Source organism: Suricata suricatta, chromosome 8 (assembly GCF_006229205.1).
Source record: "Suricata suricatta isolate VVHF042 chromosome 8, meerkat_22Aug2017_6uvM2_HiC, whole genome shotgun sequence".
Taxonomy (NCBI): domain Eukaryota; kingdom Metazoa; phylum Chordata; class Mammalia; order Carnivora; family Herpestidae; genus Suricata; species Suricata suricatta.
Genome location: NC_043707.1, coordinates 46,243,442 through 46,267,072, shown reverse-complemented (window position 1 = coordinate 46,267,072; position 23,631 = coordinate 46,243,442). Strand labels below are relative to the sequence as shown.

The following is a 23,631-nucleotide window of genomic DNA, read 5'->3' as shown; positions in this document are numbered from 1 at the left end:
CAATAGCCTCTGGGTAGCCGGGTGGAAGGATTATAAAAAGAAACACTTCCTCTAGCCAGGTCAACAGATCTTCTCTCTTCACCTTTTGGAACCGGCGGTAAGTGTGGGAGAGTTAATTGGGAAAGGTGTGTGTGTGTGTGTGTGTGTGTGTGTGTGTGTGTGTGTGTGTGTGTCATCTACACCTCTATTAGAGAACTGGAGAGAGGAGGCCAGGAGCCCTGGCTGCACCATGATCTGGGTCACAAGGGAGAGAGAATGATCCTTTGGGGGTTCTGTGGGTGTGCTCTGGAACGGTGTGATCTGCCCAAGTAGGACCTGCATTTATATCATAAAAACGCAAGGAAAACTTAGGTAATTGAGCTGTAAAGCAAATTCAATTGCACATAATATGTACCGCCCTGAAGGTTGATGGACAGGTCTCACTCTTTTAAGAACAAAGAAATACTATCGGACTCACTCTTATCTCATTGTTCTGTGGGTCTGGCCCTCCGCCCTTTCCTCTTCGTAAAGCGAGATCTCAGCATCTTCTACTCTGAATATTGAGTTTGATTATCTGCATATCATATCTTTTTTTATTTTTTTAATGTTTTGTTTACTTTGATACAGAGAGAGACAGAGCATGAGAGAGGGAGGGGCAGAGAGAGAAGGAGACACAGAACTGGAAGCAGGCTCCAGGCTCTGAGCTAGCTGTCAGCACAGAGCCTGACGTGGGGCTCAAACCCACGAACATGAGATCTGACCTGAGCTGAAGTCGGAGGCTTAACCGACTGAGCCACCCAGGCGCCCCTGCATATCACATCTTGTTTCTGATTATAGAAGTAGCAATACATGAATTGTAAAAAGAAAGTCCTACAATGAAAAAAAGCTAACATGAAAATAAAAATTAGATATAATCCCATCACCTAGAGAAAATGATTCTTAACCTCCATGTAGGAGTTGTGTTTGGTGACTTGCTTGTTTCCCATTTGTCAATACATTGCTAACATTTTTTGTTATTACATATTCTTTTCCTATGTAATTAAAAAAACTATTTTAGTGTTTATTTATTTATTTATTTATTCAGAGCAAGAGAGAGACAGAGTGCAAGCAGGGGAGGTGCCGAGAGAGACAGGGGAGACACAGAATCTGAAGCGGGCACCAGGCTCTGGGCTGTCAGCACAGAGCTCAACACAGGGCTTGAACCATGAACCATGAGGTCATGGCCTGAGCTGAGGTCGGTCACTTAATTGACTGAGCCACCCAGGTGCCCCTCTTTTACTATGTAGTTTTTAAAGGTTAAAAATCTTCTATCAACGGTAAGATACTTACAGCCAATGTCCAATGACCAGTGGTTTATGTACATTTTCCTATTATGAACGAGGCATACAGAGACTTAAAATACCTCTCATATATCCTGATGAATTTTAAGATGTAGACTCCTTGGGTAGGGGCCATGATTTTTTAAGCTGTAATGAAAATTGCTGTATCAATTTACACTGAAGATGTTAATATATGAGGACACACTCCCCACAGCCTCTTACGCACTATTATATTTTTTTATTTTTTGCTAAATTACCAAATTGGGGGGGGGGCAAGAAGGAGATGAAGAGTGTATCTCATTGTTAGAATTTAATTTGCATATTTTTGGTAACTAGAGATGTAATAGTTTTGTGTTTATTATTTGTATTTCTTCTTGTGTGTATTGCCTGTTCAGGTTCTCTGCTTATTTTCTACTGTGAAATTATGTTTTCTAATTTGGAAGTTTTGAATATTTAATTACAATTTTCTATAACTTCAGGGGTGCCTGCATGGCTCAGTCAGTTAAACGTCCGACTCTCGGTGTTGGTCCCAGTCATGATCTCACGGTGCATGGGTTCAAGCCCTGCGTCAGGCTCCATGCTGACAGTGTGTAGCCTACTTGGGATTCTCTCTCTCCACCCTCCCCTGCCATGAATAAGCTTAAAAAATTTTTTACTGTACCTTCAACATATAGTATATTCCTCATACACACAAGCTTAGATAAGTGCTCATCTCCATTTTCTTCTGATTCCTTTTGCAAGTTGTGTTTCTATTTAACTCCTTAATTTACTTGGAGTGCATTTTGGTGTATGGAGGAATATAGGGACCTGGCTTTATTTTCTTCTGAAGAGGTGAATATGATTCTTTCCATCATTCACTCAGTTGTTTATCTTGTCCTCCCAAAGTCAAAACCCCACCTTTATCTCAAAGCCTGTAAGCATCCAAGCTCAGGTGCAGACAAGGTTGCCTGGACAGAGGAAGGGTAGTGGGTGGGGAAGAATGAGGGGCTTGGGAAAGACAGTAAGGAAGGAGATTTCACTTGTCAATTATATATTTTTTAAAAGAGCAGCAGCAAAAATGACAAATGTTTTCGTTTATAGAGTCCGAATATATGGGACTAGGAGTATTGTCTCTGTTTTTCTGGTGCTCTGTAAAAAAGTTTGGAGGAAGTATATATTCCTTGGAAGTTTAAAAGAATTAGTGAATTGAGCCCTGCACTTTCTTAACAATTTTATCTTCTCTTCTATAGTGATTTTTCCTTAAAATGTTCTTTTTTATATTTTTCGTTTAAAAATATTTTTATAGTTTATTTTGTTTTTGAGACAGAGAGACAGAGCACGAGCGGGTGAGAGGCAGAGAGAGAGGGAGACACAAATCTGAAACAGGCTCTGGGCGGTCAGCACAGAACCCTACGTGGGGTTCGAACCCACGAACCATGAGATCATAACCTGAGCCAAAGTCGGCCACTTAACTGAGCCACCCAGATGCCTGTAACAGGGTGATGATAAAGACCACCAAACGCTGATAGAAGCGAGGCAAGATTTTATTTACAGCCGGGCCAAACCTGATCTCCCTGGTGTTAAGGAGCAGAGAATGGCCCTGAACAAAGGTGGCAGTGAGCTTATGTTGACTTTAGCTAGGCATCAAACATCATCATTCCGTTAACCAATTAAAGTTTTCAGCATTTTAGGACACCCAGTCACATTTTTACAAACAGACGGTAGTTCTGGCGGGACCCTATCAGTTTTAAAGTTCTTTGTCTTATGAGGGTCTTGAAATGACCAATTATATAGCGGGGTGGGAGTGCAATTTACAATCTAAGTTGTCTGTTTAGAAAGCAGGCAAATTTACAGGCGAGGTTAGCACCTTCTGATATTTCCAACAGAGGGCCACATAGCGGTCACCACGCAGTTAGTCAGAACAGTGAGCAGAGAGATACATTTGCAAAGCAGTTTACAGAAACCAAACCAGCAAGTTGATGATTTTTAATTTTTTACTCAGTTTGCTAACCTACAACACTGCTCCTCCCTTAAGATGTTCTTACTTCTTTTCAGTCAACTTTCCCAATTAATTTTTTTCTAGAACATCATCTACTTTATTCAGATTTTAAATTGATTTGCATATGTTTAGCAGAGTAATCTCTCCATATCTGTGTCTGTATCTTTCTGATTACTATTTTGTATATTGTATACTGTAATTTTCTTTTACTTGATAAGACTAGCTAAAGTGTCTTGTGAGTGTCTCTGTTGTTTTTAATTATTTAAAAAAATTCCAAGTAGTTGGAGTTGGTTTGTATATAATCATTGTTTTTGTTGTTGTTTTGCACTGGTCAAAAGATGTAGCCAGAATGATTTCTTTTTGGAATATTTAAGATTCTCTTTGCCATGGATTTTACAAAAACAAATTTTAAAGATTTTATTTTATTTTACTATTATTTTTTTTAACGCTTCTTTGTTTTTGAGAGATGGAGAGAGACAGAGTGTGAGCCAGAGAGGGGCAGAGAGAGAGGGAGACACAGAATGTGAAGCAGGCTCCAAGCTCTGAGCTGTCAGCACAGAGCCCAACACGGGGCTCCAACCCAAGGACCCTGAGATCATGACCTGAGCTGAAGTTGGACACTTAACTGACTGAGTCACCCAGGTGCCCTTAAAGATTTTATTTTTTAGTAATCTCCTACTTAAGTTCGTGAAGTTGTGGGATTCGAACTCTCATAATCTCAAGGTTCATGAGTTCAAGCCCTAAGTTGGGCTCTGTGCTAACAGCTCAGATCAGAGCCTGGAGCCTGTTTCATATGTGTCTCCCATGCTCTCTGCCCCTCCCCTGCTTGTGCTCTGTCTCTCTCAAAAATAAATAAACATTAAAAAAAAGAGCAGAAAATTGAAATCATTGTGTTCCATTTGAGAGTCCGTAAGGCAGTTTAGCCCACTAGCATTTATCATCATAACTGATATTTTGAGCCTCTGTCATCTTATGTTTCTGGCTTGTATGTTTCCATACCGTGTTATATACTATGTTTTTCTATATGGATTATGTTTTTATGTGATAAAATCTACATAACATAAAATTCACCATTTTAACTGTTTTTAGGTGTACAATTCTATGGCATTAAGTACATTGGCATTACTATACAACAATCACACCAGTATCGATCTCGAGAACTTCTTATCTTCCCAAATTGAAACTCTATTCATTAAATATTGAATCCCCATCCTTTCTCCCCCTAGCCTCTGGTAACTACTGTTCTCCTTTGTGACTTTGAATTTGACTACGTTAGGTGCTTCGTATAAAGTGGATATGTCACTCAACACATTGTCCTTAAGACTCATCCATGTCATACCATGTTGTCAGAATTTTCTTCCTTTTAAGATATTGGAATACTTATTACAGTATTATATTGAATATAATTTAAGATTATATTTCATTGTATTGTATACCACATTTTGCTGATTCACTCCTGTGTTCATAGACACTTAGATTGCTTCTACCTTTTGGCTCTTGTGAATAATGCTGCTATGAGTATAGATGTACAATAAGAGACTCTCAAATACAGAGACCAGACTGAGCTGCTGGGGGTGGGGTGGACGGTGGGGTAAACGGGTGACAGGCATTAAGGGAGGCACTTTTCAGGATAAGCACAGGTGTCGTGTGTAAGAGACGAATCACTGGGTTCTATTCTTGAGCCAAGATGATACTGTATTAACTGACTTGAGAATAAAAATGTAAAATAAACTGGAAAAAATGATGAATATAGGTGTACAGTAACAGTGTGAGTTTCTGCTTTGATTTGTCTTCAGTGTATACCCAGAAGTGAATTGCTATATCCTGGTAATCAAACGTTTAACTTTTTGAGGAATTGCTATACCATTTTTTACAATGGCTGCACTATTTTACATTTCCAGCATCAATGCACAAAGTTCTAATTTCTCCACATCCTCCCCAACATCTCTGTTATTTTCCAATTTCTCAAATTAGAGCCATTCTAATGGATGTGCAGTGGTAGGTATCTCACTACGGGTTTTGATTTTCATTCCTAGTGATTAGAGATGCTGAAAATCTTTTAATGTGCTTATTGTCTACTTGAAGATCTTTGGAAAATAATTATTGAGTCCTTTGCCCATTTTTAAGTTGAGTTGCTTCTTTGTTGAGTGGTAAGTGTTCTTTTTATATTCTGTATATCGATCTCCTATCAGAAATATATACGACTTGCAAGTATGTTCTCCTCTTCTGTATGTTGTCTTCAAGCTCATGATAATGTCCTTTGATGCACCAGGTTTTAGTTTTGATACAGTCTAATTTATCTCCTTTTATTTTTGCCACCTATGCTTTTCATAGCATATCTAACAAATCACTTCCAAACCTTACGTCACAAAGCTTTTTTCCCTTGTATCTTCTGCTAAGGGTGTTATGATTTTAGTGATTACATGCAAGTCATTGACCCATTTTGAGTTAATTTTCATATATTTGTAAGGTGACTTCATTCTTTTGGTTGTGGAAATCCAGTTGTCCTCATGAACTTGAATACGGTTTTCAGGATGGCCATGTAGGCGTATGCTTTCTGAGTTCTTAGATATCTGAGAATGTTTTTGCTGGCTTCATGATGGAGAAGAACATTTTCATTCAAAATTTTGTCAACTTGGTATAGCCTGTCACTTATTGTTTGTGGAGAAGTCTGAGGCCACCTCAGGTTTTGCTCCTTTTTAGGTTGTTTTTCTCCATCCTGGATGTTGGTAGAATTCTTTGTTTATCACTTAAATTATAAAGATTTGCTTGGGCAGATCTAACATATCTTGCCTCTTCATTTATGTTGTATGGAACATATGAGTCCTTTATTCCCTGGATTCAGGTCTTTTTTTCACTGGATGAAGGCTTTTTTCTATTTTTTATTTAATTAATTATTCTATCCTATTTGTTCTGATCTCTTCTTACGGTGTACTGATTTTCTGTGTTGGGTCTCAATTTTCTTTCCTTCATATCCATCACCTTCTCATTATATTACTATTTTGTCTTTTTTCCTTGCAGCCTTGCAGAGGTTTTTCAAATTTGTCCACATGATTAATTTGACTTTCTTTTATTTTGTTTGCTTATTTATTTATTTTGGGGGGTGCAGAGAGAGAGGGAGAGAGAGAGAGAATCCCAAACAAGCTCAGCACTGTCAGTGCAGAGCCTGATGCAGGGCTCAAACTCACAAACTGTGAGTTCATCAGGTCTTTCACCATCAGGTATGATGTTAGTTGTGGGTTTTTAGTAGATGGCCATTTACATAGATGGCCTAACAAACTTCATATCTTGTTGATTATCATTTTTTTATCAGGAAAAGGTGTTGGATTTTGTCAAATGCTTTTTCAGCTCTACTGAGCTTATGTGAGCTTTGTTCTTTATATTATGCATATAGTGTGTTACATTTTTTAATTTTTATATGTTAAAACGGCCTTGTGCTCCTGCAATAAATCCCACTTGGTCCTTATGTATATATGGTCCTTATATATGTTGCTGGGTTTGGTTTGCCAGTATTTTGTGGATTTTTCAATCTATAAAAATTTTTTTATGTTTTTTTTAAAATTTATTTTTGAGAGACAGAATGAGACAGCACGAGCAGGAGAAGGTCAGAGAGAGAGAGAGAGAGGGAGATACAGAATCTGAAGCAGGCTCTAGGCTCTGAGCTGTCAGCACAGAGCCTGATGCGGGGCTCAAACTCACAAACTGTGAGATCATGACCTGAGCTGAAGTCGGGTGCTTAACCAACTGAGCCACCCAGGCGCCCCAGATTTTTCAATCTATACTCATGGAATATTGCTCAATAGTTTTCTTTGCTTGTGATGTCTTTGTCAGCTTTGGGTATTACCTCATAAAATAAATTGGGAAGTGTTTCCTCCTATTTCTTTTGGAAGAGTTTGTAAATAATTGGTGTAAATTCTTTCTTTATTTTTTTTTAAGTGTATATATTTTGACAGAGAGAATGTGCAGGAGCAGGGAAGGGGCAGAGAGAGAGGGAGTAAGACAATCCCAAGCAGGCTCTGCCTTGCCAGCATCTACCCTGAAACAGAGCTCAAACCCACAAACTGTGAGATCATGACCTGAGCCACAACCATGAGTCAGATGCTAAACCAACTGAGCCACCCAGGGGCCCCTAAATTCTTTTTTAATTGTTTAATAGAATTCACCTGTGAAGCCATTTTGTCCTGAGGTTTTTTTTTTTTCCCCTGGGAAGTTTTTTGATTATTGATTAAAACTCTTTATTTGTTTTTAGATCTATTGAAATGTTCTATTCCTCCTGGAGTCAGTTTTGATAGTTTGTGTCTTTTACTAAAATGTGTCCATTTAGGTTTTCTAATTTGTTAGCATACAAGGGTCATGCTGTTCCCTTATTATTCTCTGTACTTCTGCAGGATTGCTCATAGTGTCCCCTTTTTCATTCTTGATTTTGGTATTTTGAGATGCCTCCCTTTTTTCTTGGCCATTCCAATTAAAGGTTTGCCAATTTCATTGATCTTTTCAAACAACCAACTTTTGGTTTCATTGATATTTCTCCATTATTTTTCTATTTTCTGTTTTATTTATTTGCACTCTCATTTTTCTTACTATTCTCGGCTTTCCTTGAGGTTAGTTTGCTCTTCTTTTTTAGTTTCTTTAGGCAGAAGTTGAAGTTACTGATTTGAGATCTTTCTTTGTTTTCAATGTAGGCATTTACAGCTATAAATTATGCTAAGCTCTGTTTTACCTGCATCCCATAAGTGTTAGTATGTTGTGTTTTCATTTCAAAGTCTTTTGAAATTTCTCTTGTGATTTCTTTTTTGACTTGTTTTTTATTCAGGAGTGTGTGGATTAATTTTTGTTATTTTTGAATTTCCCAAATTTTTTACTGTTACAGATTTCTAATTTAATTCTTTTGTGCTTGAAGAACATATGTCATGTGATTTGTGTTTCTTCATAAAACATATTGGTGTTGGGGCCCCTGGGTGGCTCAGTCGGTTAAGCCTCTGACTTCAGCTCAGGTCAGATCTCACATTTGTGGGTTTGAGCCCCGCATCAAGCTCTGTGCTAACAGCTCAGAGCCTGGAGCCTGCTTCCGGTTCTGTATCTCTTTCTCTCTCTGCCCCTCCCCCTCTCATGCTCTGTCTCTCTCTGTATCAAAAATAAATAAAACATTAAAAACGTTAAAAAAAAATTGGCGTTTTCTTTTTGGCCATGCATATGGTCTCTCCTGGAGAATGTTCCATGTGCACTTGAGAAGAAATTAGATCCTATCTGTTGGTAGATGAGTGTTCTATAGATGTATATCAGGTCTAATTGCTTTATAGTGTTGTTCAAGTCTTTTATTTCCTTGTTAATCTTCTGTCTAGTTCTTCTGTCCATTATTGAAAGTGGAGTATTGGAGCTTTCAACTATTATTGTTTAATTGTCTTTTTCTCTCTTTAATTTTGTTATTGCCTCCTTTACTGATGCTCATTTTTATATGGATTCAACCTCCTGCCTAGTGTCCTTTTATTTTAGCTTGAAGGACACCTTTTAGCATTTCCTGTAGAGTCAGGCTGCAAGTTCTCTTAGTTGTTGATTATCTGTGAAAATCTTCATTTTTGAAGGATGATATTGCTTGATATAGAATTCTTGGTTGACAGGTTGTTTTTTTTCTCTTCCTTTTAGCACCTGGTATATGTCATCCCACTACGGGACTAATTCTGTTGTATGTGTTCTATGTTGTGTGTGGCCATTGAAATATCTGCTCATTTAGCTCACTGGGCAACCAGTGATTGGACAGAGGTTTACTTAACCTGGAACATATATGGTTGCCAGCCTTTGCCAAACGACTCTGTCATGTGTTGGGACATGCCTTCAACAAACAGCCAAGCAGTTTGCAACTTGTAACTGTCCTGCTTGGTGTGAAGCCTTAAGTTGGCCAGAGGTGAGAGCATAGGACCTTTTCAGGTCTTCCCTGAGCACGTTTTATCCCATGGGAATATGCATAACCATGTGTAGAGGCATAGTCTTTTGGATTCCCAGAAATACCTAGAAGCTTTCCAAAGCCTCTCTGAAGATCTCATTCTCCAGTTGTTCTGTTTAGGTTCTTGGTTAGTCGACTCCTTGCCCCAACTATTATTCACCTCTTTGGGCAGCCATGAAGTGAACCTGTTGATGGTAATTGTTTTGACAAATGTGCTTAGGGAAAAGTCTGTTTGTACTGGAAGGACCCAGAGTCAAGTCAAGTAAGTAATGGACAGCAAGTGAGGTCAGATACAGACAGCAAGAACAGGGATTACTAGCTAGGCGAAATAGCGATAATTCTCTGGAAATGAGGCTGTGCAGAAACTCCACCCCTGTTCTGTTTCCTCTGGTGGCTGCCAGCCTGCTGGTTTTCATCATGATTATGGGCTGCTAATTTTCAAGGCTACTCTAGAGTGGTGAGTGAAATAGAGGAAAAGTTAAAACACCACAAAATGCTTTCTTTTTACCAAGATTCAGCTACTTTTCTTTTTTTTTTTAATATTTATTTTGAGAAAGAAAGCATGAGCAGAGGAGGGGCAAAGAGAGAGAGAATCTCAAACAGGCTTTGTGTTTGGTGTGGAGCCCTATGTGGGGCTTGATCTCACAACCGTGAGATCATGATCTGAGCTGAAATCAAGAGTTGGATGTTTAAGTGACTGAGCTACTACCCAGGCACCCCTAAATGTTTTCCTTGAGTAATTCCTACCCAGATTGCTGTAAGGCTTTAATTAGTTTACTGCTTTCTGTAAAGTTGATTTTGACCATTGTTGCCAGTTTTCTCATTATTTTTATGGAGGAGAGAAGTTTTGAAGATCTTTGCCATTTTCACTGACATCACTTGCTTCCATGCTTTTGAACCTGCCATTTTCTTGTCATGAGCATCCTTACCATCCTGAACATCCCATGAATCCTTTTCACTTTTAAGGCTCAGTCTAAATGTTCCTGCTTCAGCGAAGTTTTTCTCTAACTTGCTGGCAACATTGCTTTTATTTACTTTAGCACCATCGATGGTCTTGTGTGTATTTATCACTGTTGTACTTCCTCTCACCTTGCGTTACAATTAACTGTCTGTATTTCTCCTGTCATTGAAATGGATCCTTTTCATTTCTCTTCCATGCTTTTGCAACTTTTCAGTGTGGTGCTATGTTTAATGTAAAGAAAAGCATTATCAGTGTTCTACAGCTTCATTTAAATACACACATAGCTCATCTATAGATTTTACCTAAGGCTTTAAGGTAGAAAATGTAAAATTGACTTATCAAGAGATTAAAACTAAGTCATGGATAGACCCTCAAATGGCAGACAGGTTTGTCAGTTATTTATTCTTTTATTTTAGATAGCAGTCTCTCTAGGAGTAGTTGGATTTTACCCAATTCAGGATTACAAACTATATGAAGAATAATTACTGTGTCCTCAGCTTGTGGAGAAAAGCTATTATAGAAGTCTCCAGTTATAGCCATAGTTCATTATATCTTTAACTGTATCATTTCAATGAACCTGAAATATTTATAACAGATATTTTGGTTTGGGAAGCTTCTAAAGATTGTTAATCAAAAGAAGTTGTGGCGAATTATACAAGACACCCCATCTAGGATACAAAAAACTGCAAATGTGGTTGACCTGTATGTTGTTTCTTCCATTTCCTTTCTGATAGGGCTTTCATTGATTTGTTTGTTGCCTAGTGTCATTCAACCTTGCCTTTAGTCTTGTATAATTTTAGTCTCATTTAATGATTGTGGTATAATTTGATTGAGCTGGAAAACTAAGGACTTAGTCAACATACTCTCAATTGGATATTGAAGAGGAAACCAGAATCTAAGCAGTCCTAGGTGGAAAGAGCCCAAGAGCCCTCGGACCTCCCCAGGGCTAATGACTGGCTACTCGATGTTGTAATGAGGCAAGAGCGTATCAAAAAACAAGACTGTTATTAGAAGTCACATGAGTTGGGGATAAAGACTCAGTCTTTACTTCCTGGTTGCTCCGGCTGCTTGTGACTGATGGGGGTTGTCATGGTAATGACAGAGAGAGAATGAACTGGCAGGTAGCTGTGACAGGCATTACAGTATGGAAGAAGGGTACTTAGCATACATATTCTTTGTTAATAGGACTTTGTCATAGCCTTCCAATGCATAGGGTTTGAAATATTGTGTTGCCTCTCTTGATGTTAGAGTACAAAATGAAGACAGTAAAAATATACTAAGTTCTGCAAATCAGACTTGTCTCTGTCTTCACTCCTTATCCCATGACCCCAAGCAAGCTTAGATACGAGACAGAGACTTGGTAATGACAAACTTCTAGTGTTTGTATAATGAGGTTAGGAACTACAGCCAAATATAAGACTTATTTCCATTGGTACAAGTCATTTGGCACTTTGTTCCAAGAGTGTTTTTTTTAAATGAAATGTTTAAAAATAAAAACTCATTGATGGTTAGATATCAGCCTTATTACTTTTTTCCATTTTTATTATTGTTATTATTTTGTCTGGATGCTTTGACCTTGATCTTTTTTATTGACAGAACCCAAAAGGTCAAATTTTATTTTCCCAACATTGACTGTAGATTATAAACTGTCATAAACCTATGGTAAAAAGCCACGTTTTCCTTGGCATTTGGTTTCCTTAATCATGTTTCAATAACAAATACTGTGGTTTCTGAGTAGTGAAACAGAAGTGGGGTCTGAGTGTTCCTTTCGGTGATGATGCCTCCAGCATGTATTATGAGAGGTTTTCCTTTCTCAAAGGAAGGGTTATCTCCAATGTAGCCTTTGTGGGCTTTCTTGGTTTCCCAAAGTCCTGAGAGAAACTCGGAAGAAAGATTTAACTTTAGTAGATTCCTGATTTGGATGCCTCAATCAAGAACTCTATGTTACCAAGACTGAGTATCAGGAGACTAATGTGAAGAGTACCGGCTAGGCCTTCTAAAGAGAAATAATTAAGCTGCGTCTATGGTAATAGTGAGCTTCCTGTGGTCCTAAGATCGAGACTCCTGTGTGAAGAGGAACACTGTCCCCAACTTCTGGGAGAGGTGGAAAGAGTATCAGAAACTGCCCCAGAAAAGCAAGAAACTCACCCTTCAGAAGACATCAGCTGACGGGTTGTTTGCCCTTCCCAGGGCACTGGTTGACTGGTAGGAGGGAGGGCAGCATAGGGTGGTACCATGAGAGGTCTCTGTCCATCTGTGGGAGACCCACGTGAGTGTGTGCATCTGCTAGAGCTGCCATAACAGAAATACCACCAACTGGTGGCTTCCACAATGAAATTAATTTTCTCACAGTTCTGGAGGCCAGAAGACCGAGATCAAGGTCAAAGTTCCAGTAGGGTTGGTTTCTTTTGAGGCTGCTTTCAGATGGCTGCCTTCTCCTGTGTCCTCACATGGCCTTTCCTCTGGGTAACTACATCCTTGTGTCTTCCTTTTCTTACAAGGACACCGGTCAGATTGGACTCGGGGCCCACTCAAAAGGTCTCATGTTAATTTTATTACCACTTGAAAGGTCCTGCTTCCAAAACAGTCACATTCTGAGGTACCACAGGTTAGGAATTCAACATGGGAATATGTGAGGGACATCATTAGTTAATACCAAGATGAATGGGAAATTCTACCACTGGGGGCTGGACGAGAGGGGAGCTCACAGAAAAGGGAATGGTAACTTACTTAGCAACTGATGAGCGTCAAAGTAGAATCAAAGGAGCTGAACTGTAGTTAAAAGGACAAAACCCTCTGGGATGACAAAGGACAAAACCCTTTGGGACCCTTATTCCAACCGATCCTCCCCCCACAGCAGCAGGGCAAGGTGACAGCAGCAGTGAGCACAATATAAAGGAAAATGGTGACGCTCCAGATGGAAACAAGGGTTAGCAACATATCAGATCAGCCACTGACAGATCTGTTGAGATTTCAAGAGAATAAAAAGGTGTAAGACACAGTCCCAGACAACAAAGACCACAAAAATCTCATTAGAGCACAGGCAAGAACATGTGGAAAGTTATTAAATACAGAGAAATGATCCAAGTGGTTACTAAGGTTTTTTGTGAGGAGACCCCCTATGTGCCCAACACTGGGCACGACGCTGGAATTTGATGGAGAGCAATGCAGATCTGGTCACTGACCTCTTGTGGCTTCTACTTTAGAGGCAGAGATAGACTAATAGCCACACAAATAATTTCAAACTGTGTTAAGTGCTTTAGAAGCAAAGGACAATGGGACAGGGTTGAGCATGAGAGAGAACAAATCCATCTCTGCAGCCCCAAGGAGCATGAGAGAGAACAAATCCATTCTGCAGCCCCAAGGATAAGTGATTAAAGGAAACTTGTTCCAGCAGAGGACATCATGTGAACTGGGGAGGTGGGGGGAGATTATATAAATGACATATTTATAGAATGTATATTTTTATACATTTAAGTATTAGAAGTTACCTAAAATCTCACTTTCTTGATATAACTACTATGAGAATATATGCTGTTTTATATGGTAAACTTCAGTTTAAAGCCTATTTTTCTTTTTTACCTTCTTTTACCTTCTTTCCATCATCCTCTCGATGCCTCCTCTCTCTGTTCTGGACTTATCGGCCATTTGTATCCCATTTCTTAACTAATAGCAACTACATCTGTATATTTCCAAACATTGTCCATATACATATGTGTGTGTGTGTGTGTGTGTGTGTGTGTGTGTGTTTGGAAATGTTCCACACACACACACACACACACACAGCCCCCAGATGCTGATTTAATTGGTGTTGGGTCCACGCATCTGTGTTTGTCAAATGATCCCCAAATGATTCTGCATTTAGCCAGGGTTGAGAACCACTAGTCCATATCTTTCATCTAGTTGTACTCTGTCGTATGCTATGGATGGTCATATTTTTATTAAACTGATAAGAACAGATACTACACTTGATCTTAGCCAAAAGGCCAAGAAGCGATGGATGGTCATATTTTTTAAAATTTTTGTTTATATATTTTTGAGAGAGAGAGAGAGTATGAGTGGTGGAGAGTGGCAGAGAGAGAGGGAGACACAGAATCAGAGCTTTCAGCACAGAGCCTGATGAGGGGCTCAAATTCACCAACCATGAGATCATGACCTGAGTGGAAGTCATGTTTAACTGATTCAACCACCCAAGTGCCCCTAGATGGTCATATTCTGTTCAACTATTTTGCCATTGCTAGACAATCCCTTTGTTTCCATTATAAATACTGCTATCCTATGTCTCTTTATATTTTCTAGCTCACTTGTAAAAGGGAAATAATGATAACACTTACCTCATTGGGTTGCCATGTAGACAAAGTGGCGTAATATTTGTAAAATACTGAAAACAGAACCTGACATATGAAATGGGCTTCATATATGTTAACTATTATTATTGATGGTATCATCATTATTACTTGTATCTGATATTCTTATTATGATTATTTCTTTGGGCTGGATTCTTAAAGGGTGGGATTTCTGGGATCTATATATTATATATTTAAATGTTCATTTATTTTGAAAGAGAGAGAGAGAGTGAGCATGTGCGTGTGTGAGCAGGGGAGGGGAGGAGAGAGGGAGAGAAAAAGTCCCAAGCAGTCTCCATGCTCAGCACAGCAGCCAAAGTGGGGCTCACTCTCACGACTGAGATCAAGACCTGAGCCAAAATCGAGAATTGGACGCTCAACTGACTGAGCCGCAGGGGCCTCTCTGGTATATATTTTTTAAATTTTGATAGATATTTCCAGAATATTTTCATACTTACACTGACAATGTTTCCTTCCTTCTGAAGGAAATGCAGAGAGAGAAAGAAAGATTCTCCTTGTATTTTCCATTGCCCATATTTTCTATTGGGAATATTTGTCTTTTTCTTATCATTGTAAGAGCTCTTTGTTAACATATATAGTGTGACTTTTTTTTTTCATTTACCTTGTGAATATTTTATCTCCAACTATTTACTTTTTTAGTTTTTTTGTGGTGCTTTTGTTCACATGATTAGTTTTAATGTTTGTATCATCAAATATATCTGTATTTTCTTATATAGCTTCTGGGTTTCTTAGTTAGAACACAATTCCTAGGTTTAACATATACTCTCTTAAAATTCTGTTCAAGATTTAAGAAATTTGAATTTATTTTACCTTAAAAATATGGTGTGAGGTAGGGTGAAGAAATCTTAATTTCCTTCAGAATGAAGAGCCAGTTTTTACATCAGCATTTATTAAATAAGCCATCCTTTCTAGCTTGATGCTTTTAGAGAAATAAGAAAAGGTCATTGGGGCTAAAATTTTATGGGAATAGGGAGAAGAATAGTGAGAAATGAGGGCTGAGAAGTAGGCAGGAATCTGGGACGCAATGCAATTCCAGGGACACCTGGGTGGCTCAGTTGGCTAAGCGTCCGACTCTTGATTTCGGCCCAGGTCATGATCTCACAGTTTGTGGGATCAAGCCCCAGGTTGGGCTCCAGAGTTTCTTGAAATTCCCTTTCTCTCTCTCTCTTTTTCTGCCCCTCCCTACTCTCTCTCTCTCTCTCTCTCTCTCTCTCTCTCTCAAAATAAATAAATACACTTTTTTTTTTTAAAGGCAATTCCATGTAAGAATTTCAGCAGGAGAGTGATATGATCCAATGGGAATTTTAAGAATGTTCATCCCAGGAATCTCACCTCTCTTTGGGGCTCCCATACATATATGTGTTATAACAATTGGTTTTTTCCCCCTCCTTTAAGAAGAAAAAGATTTCTCTCCCTGCTGTGGGAGTGGTGCTGAGGTACAAGTGAGGCATGGAGGGATGATTTGCACTGGAACAGTCCAGGAAAAATGTGACGGTGACATGGAGAAGCTGTGGCACCAGCGGTCAGGATGGACGCACAGACCCAAGAGCTATTTTGGAAGCAGGCAGAGTGAATGGAAGATTGAATGTGGAAGGAGAAGCATAGGAAAGAGTCAAAGATGACTTCAGTTTGGGGATGATGGTGGTTCCTTTTTCCGATCTCCCTAAAACTGGCCGAAGAGCAGATTTGAGAGAAGAATCAAGAATTTAGTATGAAAGAGATGAAAATGATCATAAAGGAACATTATTATATAAAAGTCTGTGGCAGTAAACTTGAAAATGGATGATTTCTTTTAAATTCAGGTTCAAGTTAGTTAACATCGAGCATAGTCTTGGTTTCAGGAGTAGAGTTTAGTGATTCATTAATTGCATACAACACCCAGTGCTCATCCCAACAAGTGTCCTCCTCAGTGCCCATCACCAGTTTAGCCCATCCCCCCACCTCCTCTCCAGCAACCCTCAGTTTGTTCTATTTAAGAGTCTCTTATGGTTTGGCTCCCTCTCTGTTTTTATCTTATTTTGTTTTTCCTTTCCTTCCCCTTTTGAGTCAAATGTAAACTGCCAACACTGACCCTAAAGGAGGTAGAAAAGCCAAACCTACTAGTAGGCTTGGGAGATGGTCAAAAGGAGATTTTTCACTTTTAAAAGGACCAGACCAGCCCAGAGTGTTTTGGCAGCTGAGTTGGAGATGTGTCTTATATTGGCAGCTTTCAAGAAAAGATGTGTCTTATATTACTTGAGCCGTTCTAGACTGCTGAAAAATATAGATGAATCGTAGCATTGTTTCCAAGCAGACATCTCAAATGCCCACTAGAAGTAGTGTAAACCCTGGCACACTTATACCATGGATGACTATACAACTATTTAAAGAGGGAATCCTGTCTATGGCAGTAAATGTGGTAGGTGAGGGGGTGGGGATTTCTCCACTACACTGTTAGAGGGCAAGATGCAGAGAAAGTGGATATGATTTTATCTCTCTCTCTCTCTCTCTCTTCTCTCTCTTATTTTTTTTTGTAAAAAGAAACAGCAAAAACAAAATCTAAATGGTACGTGTGTACCAATGTAGTGGCAATGTAGAATTTACTCTTTTCTTTTTATATTTCAAATGGTTTCACTTGTTACTGTGAGAATATATTACCTTTATGATGAAAAATGAAAAGGAACCAGTTAGATTTTAGTTATGTTGATTTTGAGAAGTCTTCAAGAAATCTAGAAGGCAATGCCAAATGGTCAAGATGCTGTAAAGGGCTGGTGTTTGGAAGAGAGGCGGGAGCTAGACAGCATCTGTAAGAGTCATGGCAGTGGGGCGTTTGGGGCATCATGGGAGTGGATAGGACCGCTAAAGGAACATGTAGAGGAAGTGAAAAATATGATACAAGGCCACACCAGAAGGAACTCTGGCAAAGAGACGTTCAGTGAAAGGGAAACACCAATGAAAGAGACCAAGATGGAGCCACCAGGAATGCCACAAGACAAACAAGTGTTTCTGGGATAGTAGATTTTGAGTGCTCTGGAGTTCGGGGGAGCCTCCCTTTGATAGAAATGGTCTTCATGTATGTCCCAAAAACTCGTAAGAGAAATAATCTCTCTCTACACCCCCACCATGCCCCTTCCACCACCAGATTATTATTGCCAACCAGTTGCTCAACATTCTTCACAGCTTCTTTCTAAGACAGCATGAGGACAGGTATTTGTAAATACTATTAACTCAAAAAACAAAACACAACACACACACAAAACAAAGCTTCCTGAGTAAGCTCTCATGCTTGAACACTCCCAAATGAGACTAGAGGAGACTAGGGCGAATCTATGAAGCCAATACCTTCAAACAAGACTTTGAAAACAGAATGTTCTAGTAGAGACGTCACTGAGGAGCTGAATGGAGCCTATTTGTAAGAAAGTCCTGTGGATGATACCCGGAATCTCTTAGAGCAGCCATTGCAGTCAAAATGCTGGAGGGTGTAAATGTCACTCAGAACTCTCCTCTTCTTTCTAACCCCACTGCTGTTACCCTGGTTGAATGCCTAGTGGGATCATTTTTGAACTATCCCCTATGTGTGGCTTCTCAGGGCCTCCAGCTAATGGTAGGTGGTCTACTGGTCAAGGTTACCTGGGTGATGGGTGGGTGGGGCTGAAATCTCGCGTGTTCTGCTCACCAACCTTGTGTGGACTTTTCTCCCTGGAGGATCTTGCTAATGCAGGTGTGACCAGCTCAGCATACATTAGCCTTGCAGGACTGGGGAAAGGGCTGCCTTTCTCTGATTGCATGGGGGCTGTAGAAGTGTCTAGTATCAGCTCTGAGTCCCATGGCAACAGCAAACCAGACACAATCTCTTCCTGCAAGGCTAACGGGCCGGTAGAGATGGATAATCCCATACAAAACTAGTTGCAAAGTAAGTTACTTTAAAGAACAATTTTTAAAATTCTTTTTAATGTCTATTATTTATTTTTTGAGAGAGTGAGTGAGACATAGAATGAGCAGGATAGAGGCAGAGAGAGGGAGACACAGAATCCAAAGCAGGCTCCAGGCACAGGGCCTGATGCTGGGCTTGAACTCATGAACCTTGAGGTCATGACCTGAGCCAAAGTCGGATGCTTCACCGACAGTCACTTAGGCGCCCCAAAGGAACAATTTCTATCATATCAATGTATTGTTCAAAATCCTTCAAAGGCTCTCCACTGCCTACAAAGAAAAATAAAAATATCTTAGCCTTGAATTAAGTGCCTTATGTAATCTCTCCAGACTAGTCAGACATCTTCCCAATGGACTTCTCTGACCACGGTCACAACACTGCCTCTATGCCTGTGCCCGGATGGTATCCCTGACTTAAGATAGTCCCTCCCACCTTCCTTTCAGAGCACTCAGGTCCTCAGTGTGTGCTTAGCCTTCCCCTCCATGATTCCCTGCAGCAAGTTCTGTCTGGGCCAGCTAGGACATGACCCATGAGCACAGGGCTGACAACACCTTTCTGTATACTTTGACTTTGACTCTCCAACTTTACCTAAGGAAGGAGCCTATGGAATAAGTAGGACCTTTGCACTGTTGGCACCCAGCAGAGCACAATGAGTTTGACTGTGTAGTTTGAAGATTCTTTAAAAATTTTTTTAACTTTTTTTTTTTGAGAAAGAGATACAGAGAGCAAGTGGGGGATGGGCAGAGAGGGAGGGAAGCACAGAATCTGAAGCAGGCTCCAGGCTCTGAGCTGTCAGCACAGAGCCTGACATGGGGCTTGAACCCACAAACCGTGAGATCATGACCTGAGCTGCAGTCGGACACTTAACCAACTGAGCCACCCAGGGGCCCCTGAACATTCCCTTAAAATTTCCCAGTGTACTTGCAAATATTTCTGTCAGGTGCTTGCCCTTGAAATTGTATAGCTATTTTGGAAGATAGATGTGAATGGCAAAAGGATTTATGAATGTTCTCTTACTGCCTCTGACCTACATGTATTTTTATGAGGTTTTTTATTCATATCATTCCTGCCTCAGCATGACACATCTTAATAAAGAAAATAAGCAGAGACATATGTACTTTACAGTTGTGTTAATAATATTTTCCTACTTTAAAACTTTTACAAAGTTGAATCTGTTTTCTTTTTTTAATTTTTCTAAAATTTATTTTTTGAGAGAGACAGTGAGCTGGGGAGGGGCAGAGAGAGAGGGAGACACAGGATCCAAAGCAGGTCTAGGCTCTGAACTGTCAACACAGAGTTCTATGCGGGGCTCAAACCCACAAACCATGAAATCGTGACCTGAGCTGAAGTCGAACATTTCACAGGCTGAGCTACTCAGGTGCCCTGAATCTGTTTTCTAATTATGCAGAATTATATTGGCAAAACTAGAAAGCAAATACAAGGGAAGCATCAAGAAATGAGTATTTTAGGGGCACCTGGATGGCTCAGTTGGTTAGGCTCTGACTTTTGATTTCCGCTCAGGTCATGATCCCATGGTGTGTGAGAACGATCCCCTCATCAGGCTCCGTGCTTAGCATGGAGCCTGCTTGGGACTCTCGTTGTCTCTCCCGCTGCCACTCTCCCCCGCTTGCTCTCTCTCTCTCTCTCTAAGGTGAAAATAAATTTAAAAAATAAAGAAATGAGTGTTTCTGTTTTATTTTAAATAGCATTTATAGCATTCACACCTTTTTGCTGATATAAATAATGTATGCTCATTGTAGAAATGTATAAAAACAAATGCCCACCCAAAAAGCCCATAATCATTCCACCATCCCAAAATAACAACTGTTGACTTCATTTCATGTTTTTCTTCCCCCTTCTCCTTCCTCCTACATACTCTTCAAAAAATTCCAGGACACCTGGTTATTAAAATGTATTATTCTCAAAGGCCATTGTCCAAGGCAGTAATAGGACATACACATGTCCAGAATGACCCTCCTGATCTTTCACCCATAATATTAGACTTAATTATTTCAATCTGACTTATTAGCCATCTTATTTTAAAGTTTAAGGCCATTACTAGCATTTTGATAATCAGTATAGGAGATCTAACAATGAGCGTTCAAGAGCAACACTACTGGACTCTGGTCTCGGATTCCACACATAAGGAGCTTGGAAGCCACCACGCCATCCTAACAAGGAAAACGCTGAACAGACTAAAAAATCAGCCACTCTTCTCGGATCTGCAAGCCAGAACACGCCACAGGCAGACCACTACCTTCCCGATGGAAGAGACAGACAGGTGAATACAGTGCGTCCCCACTTAGCAGAGCAGAAGCACGGAGTGAGGGCCGGGGGCTCAGTGCAGAGAACTCAGAGATAAAAACTCCAGGCGCCCAATCAGGAGAGGCCTCCACAATTCCCTCCAGGATCTCCCCCAGATCCTCACAGTCATTACCAGAAAAAAAAGAATATCCTCGCGCTTCCTGAGGGGGAGGGAGAAGGAGCCATTCTTAAATATACCCCAGCAATCTGTTCTTTCTGACAAGGGGCCCGCCGTTAGCAGAAACAAGTTACCCAAAGCCAAACCTGAGGGGGTCTTACCAAGAACTGACTTGAAAGAAGGGAAATTCTCAACCCCAGTCAGCTTTAACCCTCCCTGGGGACGAAGAAAAATAGCTAATTCCTGTCCCACTTCAGAAGAGAAGAAAAAAAAGGAGAAACTCTGAAAGTTCAGAGTCCAAGGGCACAGACTCACTAAACACACCTAAAGACCGTAGGACAGCCATGAAAGATGCAGCGTATAGAGACTTGGGTCTACATAAAGAAAAAGATGAATGTTGAAGAAGGTAAAAGAAAAACTTTTTCTTTTCTTTTTGTTTCTAATTTTTTTAGGTTTTCATTTAAGTTCCAGTCAGCTAACGTACAATGTAATATCAACTTCAGGTGTACAATACTACATTTGAACAGTTACATACACCGCTCGGTGTTCACCTCAAGTGCACTCTAACCCCCATCAGCTGTGTTACCCATCTCCTGCCTCCTCTGAGAACCTTCAGTTTGTTCTCTATAGTTAAGAGTCTGTTCCTTGGTTTGTCTCTTTTTTTCCCCCCATGATCATTTGTCTTGCTTCTTACATTCCACATATGAGTGAAATCCTATGCTATTTGTCTTTCTCTGACTGACTTATTTCGCTTAACATAATACTCTGGCTCCATCCATGTTGTTGCAAATGGCAAGATTTCATTCGTTTTTAGGGTTGCATAATGTTCCATTGTGTGTGTACCACATCTTCTTTGTCCACTCATCAATCAGTGGACCCTTGGGTTGCTTCCATATCTTGGCTATCGTAAATAATGCTGCTATAAACATTGGGGTGCACATATCCCTTTGAATTGGTATTTTCGTATTCTTTAGGTAAATACCTAGTCGTAAAATTGCTGAATCATACAGTAGTTCTATTTTAACATTTTTGAGGATCCTCCCTACTGTTTTCCACAGTGACTGCACCAGTTTGCATTCCTAGCAACAGTGCAAGAGTGTTCCCCTTTCTCCACATCCTCGCCAACACCTGTTGTTTCTTTTGTTGTTGGTTTTAGCCATTCTGATAGGTGTAAAATGATATCTCATTGTTTTGATTTGTATTTCCCTGATGTATTCTTTGGAGACATGTCTGTTTATGTCTTCTGCCCATTTCTTAATTGGATTGTTTTTGGGTGTTGAGTTTTAGAAGTTCTTTATATTTTTTGGATACTAACCCTTTATCAAATATGTCATTCACAAATATCTTCTCCCATTCCATAGGCTGCCTTTTAGTTTTATTATTTTCTTTGCTGTGCAGAAGTTTTTGATGTAGTCTCAATAGTTCACTTATACTTTACTTTCCCTGCCTCAGGAGACCAATGCTATGGCCCATGTCAGAGAAATTACTGCCCATGCTTTCTCTGAGGACTTCTATGATTTCAGGTCTCACATTTAGGTCTTTAATCCATTTTGATTTTGTTTTTATGTATGGTAAAAGAGATTGGTCCTGTTTTATTCTTTTGCATGTCGCTTTCCAGTTTTCCCAACACTATTTGTTCACTATTTGTTCTAGGGACTGTCTTTTTCCCATTAGACGTCCTTTCCTGCTTTGTGGAAGGTTAATTGGCCACATAAACTTCTGGGTTTCCTATTCTGTTCTATTGATCTACGTTTCTGTTTTCGTGCCAGTACCATACTTTTTAAATTTTTTAAATGTTTTTTATTTATTTTTGAGAGACAGAGAGACAGGGTGAGCAGGGGAGGGTCAGAGAGAGGGAGAGAGGTATAGAATCCAAAGCAGGCTCCAGGCTCTGAGCTAGCTGTCAGCACAGAGTCCAATGCAGGGCTTGAACTCATGAACTGTGAGATCATGACCTGAGCTGAAGCCAGACGCTCAACCGACTGAGCCACCCAGGCGCCCAGGTGCCAGTACCATACTTTTTGATGACTGCAGCTTTGTAATATAACTTGAAGTCTGGAATTGTGATATCTCCAGCTTTGCTTTTCTTTCTCAAGGTTATTTTGGCTATTTGGGGGTCTTTTGTGGTTCCATACAAATTTTAAAATTGTTTGTTCTAGTTCTGTGAAAACTGCTGTTGGTATTTTGTTTTATTTTTGAGAGAGAGAATGAGAGAGCTGAGGAGGGGCAAAGAGAGAGGGAGGCACAGAATCTGAAGCAGGCTTCAGGCTCTGAGGGGTAAGCAAAGAGCCCAATGCAGGGCTTGAACTCACAAACCGTGAGATAATGACCTGAGCCAAAGTCAAACACTTAACTGACTGAGCCATCCAGGCTCCCTCCTGTTGGAATTTTGATAAGGTTACATTAAATGTGTAGATTGCTTTGGGTAGTATAGATATTTTAATGATTTTTGTTAAACTTTTATTTTTCTTAATTGAGTGAACAGAAAATGGTTTGTTCAAAATAATAGCAACGGTGTATTCAATTATGTATGCTTATGCATATTGTATGTATATTACTACCTATGTGTGTATTCCTATGTACAAGTAAAATGAATGATAGCAATGACACCAGGGATAGATGGGATGGGAGGAAGGAGTTAGGATTATTTTTTGACTGTAAGGTACTCATACTACCTATAAAGTGGTATCATTTTATTTGAAAGTAGACTTGAATTAGTTGTAAAACCCTAGGTCAACAACCAAAAAATTT

General features: G+C 39.7%; 1 pseudogene; it reads right to left on the bottom strand.

The window, feature by feature from the left end:
• Nucleotides 1-14,014: 14,014 nt before the first annotated feature.
• On the bottom strand, nt 14,015-14,176 carry LOC115300452 (annotated as a pseudogene).
• Nucleotides 14,177-23,631: the final 9,455 nt, after the last annotated feature.